Raw genomic sequence first — 8498 nt, 5'->3', positions numbered from 1 at the left:
ATGTACATTTGAGCAAGGTAATTAGAGAGAGAGAGAGAGATTAAGGAAAAGAGTAAATGATTTTCTGAAGATTACACAACATATTATCTGGTATTTGAACTTAAAACTCTAAGATCTTAGCCTTGTATTCTAGTACCACTCTATCTTAAAGATTCCTGATTTAGTAGCCTCTGTCAGCCATGCCTGACCTATTTATGTGCTTAAGCATTGTTTTCACCTGAGATATTTCTGAGCCATTCAATGTAATCTCATATAAAATATTAGTAAATCACTAATATCTATTCATTTTGTTTGGGGAGCATTTGTTTGTTGAGACAGGAACTCACTATAACCTAAGTTAGTCTCAGACAGGCTGCCTTGAATTCAAAGCCAACCTGGGCTACAGAAGTGAGACCCTGTCTCAAAAAACAAAAACAAACAAACATACACACCTTGTAATCCTTCTCCTTTCTTCTCCCCACCCTGGGATTATAGGCATGCATTCCCACACATTTCAAACATCTATTAATCTTTCAGTGAATGTGTTCTTGTTGGTTTTGTCTCTTAATTTATCCACTCTTAGCATTTGTGCACTATAATTAGTTCAGTTCATCAATAATTTTGTGAACATTTGTTAAGTACTTTACATAAAGTAGCCTAATAGCAACAAAATTGTAAATGCTTATATAGCTTCTTACAGTGAAATTACTTTGTTTGGGTCACTTAGGCTTAAACAGAGACAGGTGGATCTCTGTGAGTTCAAGGCCAGCCTGGTCTACATGGTGAGTTCCAGACCAGCTGGGGCTAAAGAGAGACACTGTTTCAAAAAGACCAAAGGGGGAAAAAAAAAAAAGTCTCATTTGTTGGATATTCCTATTTCATAGGGAATAAAAAAAGACCTGAAATTTTAGAGGTGGCAAATAGCACCTCTAAAGCTTCTTCATTAATATATGTTTGTTAGATTTGAACCTAGGTTATTTTTTTAAGTTAAATTAAATAGTAAAGAAGTAAACTGTATCTGGAATAATAGTATCTCATCCTCACGAGGTTCATCTCTAGGTTGACACCTGTCTTCCATCTTTATTGAGAGACAGTCCTACAGTGCGGTCAGGTGGACAGGTTCTAGATGATGCAATATATGTTAGGAATAGTGGATTCATGGTCGTGGGTCACTGCTGTACCTCTTTTGTCATGAGTATACCTGTGCACACAATGGCCATGAAGAGGCACACAGGTGTTGCTGGTGTAGCAAGTCCAGTGGTTAGAAGATCCTTGATTAGGCAAAGCTTACTCCTGCCAGGAAAGAAGTCTCCAGGTTCTTGAATCTACCCTCTGGAATTTTTATTCTTCCTTGTTGGATCATATGTCTCTTCTTTCTGTCAGGAAAAAAGCATGTGTTTTCAGTCTACATGCTACAGGAATTTTGGAAGTCCAACATTCATTTTGTACTGGTTCTATCTTTGCCAGTCCAAATTGCTGGTGTTGTTTCCCAACAACCACCAAACAAAAATAAAAACAAGGTGTGTATGTGAAAGGTATGTAATGTGTATGTGTATCTGTGAGAGAGAGAGACAGAGAGAAGATAGATGGGAGGGAGGGAGGGAGGGAAGGAAAGGAGGGAGATAGAGGGGGAGGCAAGCTATTTTTAAATTCCAAGTCCTATCTAATTTAAAAAATATGTTATCTGTTTCTTCCTAAGAAAGAGAACAGAAGAAACAAAGAGTTTGGAGGGTTGTTGACTGTAATGAAGCAGCCACCAAACAAGTACCATTTGCTGACTTTCTCATTAGCTAATAAATTTGACTCAAAAGAATATGTGGCAACACTTTGTTCATCTGAACTTTCCCCACCACCTTCCTAAACAAAGCCCTTTAAAGCACTTGTCTCCTTTTAAAGACAGTTAAGTTTCAAAATGTAGCTAAACCGGTTAACAATTAGGTTTTTTTGTTTTTTAATTAATGGGAACAAAAATGCATAGTTGAACCACAGCAGTGGGAGTGCTTCTTGCTTCCTTCATTTTTACCCCAGGTCCAATTTAGACTAACCACATTTCCCTTCCTAACCAGAAAAATTCTGTGCCCTTCTCCCCTACCCCCCAACCCCCTTCTTCTGAGTATGCTTGCCACTGCAGTGAATTAGTTTTTCTAACTTGGCCCAGGGATCACTGCAGAGGCAGAACGCATTACCCGCACATGGAGTACCTTTCCAGGTCTGCATGTTCTGGTATGACTGAGGAGCCACAAGTGGAGATCATATGGTAAGTGAGGCCCACTCTGTGGGTCTCTGTTTCACAACCTCCACAGCCTTGAGCCAATTCAGTACACAAAATTATTACTTTGTGATTTCAACTAAGCTACAGACCATTTCATCTGTTTAGGGATAAGAGGATACAGTAGTGGTCAATTTTCTATATGGCAATTTAATCAGCAATGGAGAATCTTGTGGTAGGAAAGTGGCTTTCTCTGGAGTTGTGGCTGTGACTAGGGAACGTACATTAAAACAAATGGGAATTGGAACTGGATGTTTTAGAAATCACCTTCCCCAAAAGAAGCTCATAAATGTCTAATTGTCCTTAGAACAATGAAAACTTTATGATTTAAATTATTAATATTGAATGAATTGATCATGAAAACATGCAAAGCACTTTAGGAAATTTATCCTTTGTTCTACCCATTGAAGAAATATTTTTATTTTTGCATTTGCTAGCTTGTGAGCCATTTCTTCCTTACAATAAAATTTAACCCTCGGGCCTTTTAAAAAGTTCATAAGAAAATATCTTTCTCCCCTCTACCCATTTCTTCTATATTAGCTAATTGAAGAAAGAAACAAGTAGAAAAATTGCATTGTCAGTGGTCATTTGCCATTCTAATGGTTACCTACTACTCTATTATATGTATATATATTTATATACATATTTGCATTCTCAGCTCATGTTGCTTCATTGTACACATACACATGCATACACACACACACACACACACACAGAGTTCCTAGTTCTTAACAACAGTTTCTTTCTAGAGCAAGGAATAAAATTTCTTCAAAACTCACAACCATGCACAGATTAAAAAGCAAGCTGCTTTTTGTGATACCTCAAATATATTCAATGAAATTCTTTTAGCATTTTCTTATATACCAGTGGTACAACAGAGACTATAGAACAGCAAGTTAACAGCAAGCAACTCGTATACTTAAAAGACAGTAAATAACCTATTATGAAAGGTAACTTAAATATTCTTGATCATTTTAATTATAGGAGAATGTAGTTTAAGGTTAATGCCAAGACTAGTATTGTTGTTTAAAGATTGTAGATAACATACTGCCAGAATACCTTTCTGACCCCTGGCAAGTTTAGTGCTGGTATGGAATCATGGCCTCATGCGTGCTAGAGAAGTGCTATAGTAGTGTAAGTTCTGCCTATATATTATACTTATATTCTCTTTGTGGTTGTTAAATATATTTTAATATTGACTTTGGAGTCACAAACCAAAATATATAAACTTTTAATACAGTTTCCTTAATTATTATGATTATTGTAACATATTTTCTGATTAGTAAAGCACTATATAATCATTAAATAAGAATTGAAATTACAGCCACCTCTGCAGAGTGCTTATCCCTAAATAGGACGCCTATATCAAATTTCTGCCCCCCAAGGTTCAGGGATCATTGTGGAAGAGGGGGCAGAAAGATTGTAAGAGCCAGAGAAGGTGAATGACTACAAGGAATCAGTTTTTCAGACAGCTGCGTAGTTATTCATACGAACTCATAGTAACAGTGACAGCATGTCCCATGCAAGCTCAAACCAGAAAAATATCCCAGCATAAACATGAAGAAGTGGATAAGATGCTCCAATGCCACCTAAGGCAATTGTGTCAGCAGATGGCTGCTGGGAGGGGCAAAGACAGTCTCTTTCAAGCATGGGACTCTTGGTGAGTTAACCAGGCTCCACTGGATGGACCCATGTTGAAGGACATTTGGGCACACAAATTACACTTTATAGGCTTTATTATAAATTATATATAATATATATAAATACCATCAAAGTATATGTATAAAAATTATAAAGATTCATTTAAATAAAAGAAGAGAAAAAGAAAATACAGCCCCCTGTGGTGACACAGGCTTGTAATCCCAGCACTCAAGAGGCAGAAGCAGAAGAATTGATGCAAATTCAAGACCAGCCCAATCTACATAGTGAGTTTTAGGTTAGCCAGAGCTGCATAATGAGATTCTATCTTAAAATTTTCAAAAGAATTGAAAACAATTAAAAAGGCCTAGAGGAAAATATTCTTTTTTTTTTTTCTCCATCGGAATAGAGTTTATTAGCAAAGAAACACATGGGACAGATTCCCTTACAGGCAGGGAAAATGTCTCAAGGAAAATATCCTTTTATATACCCATCCCGCAGAGATGAATCATGGTTACATTTTAGTATGCCTTTTCTAGATTTCATCCTATATTTTTCCCATTTTTGAGTTATTGGTATGTATGTATATAACTTAGTTTATTAAATAATTTTGTCATTAAATTTTTGAAAGTATGATTTTAATGCTATTTAATGTTTCTTCATATTGCTATACTGAAAATTACTGAACTATTCCACAAATTTTATGTTTGTATTTTTAACTAAAATAACATCTTGATAACTTCTTTGTGTATGTAACTTTGCTATAATTCATACTGTTTGCATAAAAATACTGGAGCTAAGAATAAAGCTTAGCAGGAAGATGCTTGTCTAGTGTGTACCAAGGCCCTGGGTTCAGGCCCTGGTTTCCCCAGAACACACACACAAACACATACTGATTCTTACATCAAAAAATATGAATATTTTCAATATAGCCCTGTTCAGAAAGGATACCTGTAAGTCCAGGCCCAATAAAAACCCTGAACAGCAAATCTTCAGTGAGCTCTGACCATATTTCACGCATATGCTCACAATTGGATGGAACATTAAACATGACCTATGACTCTACTGGGATGAACTCTAGAAAGCTTGTACTTGGTTTTTTCTAGACTTCAACAAGTGAGACTTGTTCCTTTAATGATTTTTCTTTATGTCCTTTCATTATAATTAATTGTAACTGTGATTTGGCTATATACTCCCCTCTACAGTGAATCATCCTAACATTATCAGGCCTGTGAGACCTGGGGAACCACTAACACACACATTTCTGAAATTATATTTGTTTCTTCTCCACTGACTACTGTTCTTAGGAATCTAACCATGGTCCTTTGCAAAGGCAGTGTCACCAATACAAGTTGGTACTGAGAAAGGGAACAGCACACCTCTTCCCTATCTTCAAACCCTGCTTATATTGGCTTGGCCCTAGACTCAGAAGAGAAAGAGGGTTTAAGCTAGTTCTCCTGAGAAAGAGTTGGTTAGTTATATAACAGTCACTGAAATTGTAAAGATCAGTCTGTTTTTTTCAAGCTTAGCTTATACTTACCACGTCAGTCATAGATTTGGGGGCAAGATAAGTCGGATGCACTAATTTGTCTTTATATTTATCTTCGTTTGGCTTTCAGGTAAAATATAAACTAAGATAATTGAGTCTAGTAGAAATCATAGCTTTTCTCTTACCTTCAAAACCCTGTGCCACTATCTGGAATGTGACAGAAAGATGAGCATGATGACTGCACTCATTAAGAAAAAATGGCAGGAGAGAATGTGAACAAGAAGTCAAATCTGGCTGGGAAAATCAGAAAGCCATCAAAGAGGATCTGCTGTTTGAGGCAAACGCTAAAGGATAGAGGGATGCATAGATGGAGAAGGATGGACAGTTCAAGCAGAGAAATGGCATAATGAAATGAAAGGAAACATTTGAGATCAGGACTTTTTCCATGTAAAAATAAAGGGATAGTGAAAAATAACACTGCAGTGGTAGTTGATGACACATGGTAGACCTGTGATGCCAGAATGGAGAGCTGATATCAAACTTAAGAAATTGGAAGTAGAGGTTGAAGGAGGATAAACAGAAGAAGTATATGATCAGCACAGTCTTTGTTAGAATTCAGAAGGGGTCTTTAGGAAGGTTTACAGAAGGAAATAGCTGATGCTCCTCCACGATGACATTGTGGCCCCTTGTTAGCATTCATTTTCTCTGTATCAGTATTATCTTCTCAGAGACCACTCTTCTATACCCAGTTGGAAAGATTTTAATAGTACCCCAATTAATTATTTTTATCTTAATCACAAGTGCCACCATCTGGTATTTTTAGTCATGATTATCAATTTTAAGTCTCTTCCTACAAGAATATAAGCACCTTGTATTTCCAGTACAAAACATTGGCTCCCCCCACACACACACACACAAAACCTAAATTAATTTAGAAATACCTAGAATGGTTGTGATGGAGGATGGAAGATTTTTTTTAGATAGCTTTATTAATATACAACAATAAACAGTATTTAAAGTGTACCATCCGTTTTGTTATATGTGTGGACCAAAGAAACTATTGTCACTATTAAGTTAATAAACATATCAATCAATCACATAAATCCCCCCAATAGTTTTCTTATACTCTTCTGCATTCCTCTGTCCTATACCTTCTGCTGTGATCCTCAGGCAATCTAGTATCACTCTAACTTAGTTTTGGTTTTCACATCAATGATTGGTACAGCAAATGACATTGGTGCAGTAGTGGCACTTTTATCTTGGGGAGGTAATCAGAAGCTACCTAATTGGAAACTCACGTGGTACTGTAAACCTACTGTAGCCAAATACACATTGCGGGAGAGATCATAGATCTTAGAGAAAATCCCAAGGCTGTCACATCCCTAGACAAATGTAATTTCTTACTATGTGCAAAAAATATGAATCTTTAAATTTACAGAGAAGTATCCCAGTCACCACCCATCAAAGAAGCTTCTTTTTCAAGAGAGAGAGATGATTACAGAGCTCCACAACTGGTCACACACAGAGATAGTCTGTGAATTGCCCAGACCTAAGTGGCACATCTACGATGCAACCTCTACACCTAAGGCTCACAGAGCATAGAACAAGGGATGAGGAGAACACTGATGCATCTTTCAGTTCACATCAATGAAGTTCCCTCATACAGCAGAGGACCAGGAACACAAAAGGTCACAAATGGCCAAAACGTAGAGTAAGAGTCTGCACAGCATGGGTTCTTGAACAGGACTCATATTAAAATCCACCCACCCAGGGCTCAGGAACCATTGTGGAAGAGGGGTGTGAAAAGATTGTAAGAGCCAGGGAAGAGGTGCATGACCATATGGAAATAGAGTCCTCCAGGCTCCTGAAACCCTTCTCATATGAACCTACAGCAATGGTGTCAGCATGCATAAGACCCATGCAAACTCAAGCAGACAGAAACCCAGCACAGAACTGTGGAAATGGACAGCAGGCCCTAATCTTAGTTGAAGAATTATTGGCAGTTGATTACTGCTGGGTGAGGAAGAGCTGGCTTTTTAAAGGGAGGAACTCTAGGTAGGCTGACTAGACCTCAGTGGATAAACTTGCACTGAGGGACATCCAGGGACACTAACTTTACCTGATAGGCCTGAACATAGCTAACCAAATATATGAACTCCAGTGGGGAGCTATGGGCAGTTACCAATGGGAAAGGGGGTATAAAGATGATTAAGATATTCTATGTGAAATACACAAAAATTAAATTTGAAATATTTTAAATTTCAGTTTTAGTTTTGTAGTTTTTTAAAAATTATTTATTTAACAACCACATACTTAGAAGAAACATTTCATTACAACAGCATAGACATAGTCAATAACAATTTCCTGAGGAAAGATGCATCTCTTTCAAAATTGGCTGTAAATTTTTAGGTTTACAGTTGAATTATTACAGTTATCTTGAGAGTGAGTAGGAAGGATGGACTGGCAGGTTGGCAAGCTGGCAGGCTAGTAGGTGAGGTGACTAAGCAGTCAGATATTCCTGATCAGGGCCAGTTTGGGGGGAAGAGATGACCTGCTCCTGCTGTGAGAACCCTGGGTTTCATCCACTTCTCTACTTGGCATCTGAGCATGGATATAAAGTCATCAGGTAGATTTCAGTGGCAATGTTTTTCACATCTACTAATTATTAAGGAGCAAATTTTTATGATTTGAAGAATTATTATTATTTTTTAATCATTTTTAAAATTTTTAATAACTACATGATTAGAAGAAACATTTCACTACAGCTTTAACATATTCAGTAACACACTCCAGAGCAAGAGTACATCTCTTTCACAAATGGGTGCAAGTTTCTAGGTTCACAGTTGAATTAATACAGTTATACAATATTGTCCTGTAATTGTGGTGGGTCACCTGTCCTCTTTCTTGATCAAGGAGGCTGAGGAGACATGATGGACTTGAACCAGCATCCATTCTACAAAGAGGAAGGTCAACATAGAGGAATCATTTCCTCCATGCTTCCAAATGAAGCCAGTAATGGTCGAGTAGGACCTTTGACTTATCTTCACATAGGCAGAATTGGTAAAAGAAAGGAGCCTGGGGCTCCTCCCAAGCCCATGTGACCCCTGAGGAACAGATCCTCAA

At 37.4% G+C, this 8498-nt stretch overlaps 1 protein-coding gene across 5 annotated transcripts in view; it reads left to right on the top strand.

The window, feature by feature from the left end:
* The window catches only part of Pdss2 (decaprenyl diphosphate synthase subunit 2), a 305129-nt gene that overhangs the window by 213133 nt on the left and 83498 nt on the right, over positions 1-8498 (top strand). Inside the window, exons 4-6 of one of the 5 annotated variants that reach the window (XR_003846630.1) lie at positions 1363-1499; positions 1679-2236; positions 5506-6710. The exons of 2 other annotated variants lie outside the window; for them this stretch is intronic. The gene's annotated coding sequence lies outside the window, so the exon portion shown is untranslated. Of the gene's footprint in view, positions 1-1362; positions 1500-1678; positions 3972-5505; positions 6711-8498 lie in introns of those variants that run through there. 2 more of the 5 variants (XR_003846629.1, XR_003846628.1) reach the window with 2 other exon arrangements.

The sequence above is a fragment of the Nannospalax galili genome, unplaced genomic scaffold (genome assembly GCF_000622305.1).
Source record: "Nannospalax galili isolate Female #2095 unplaced genomic scaffold, S.galili_v1.0 scaffold324, whole genome shotgun sequence".
Classification (NCBI taxonomy): Eukaryota; Metazoa; Chordata; class Mammalia; order Rodentia; family Spalacidae; genus Nannospalax; species Nannospalax galili.
The sequence above is the reverse complement of the archived record's forward strand: the minus strand, read 5'-3'. Positions and strand labels throughout refer to the sequence as shown.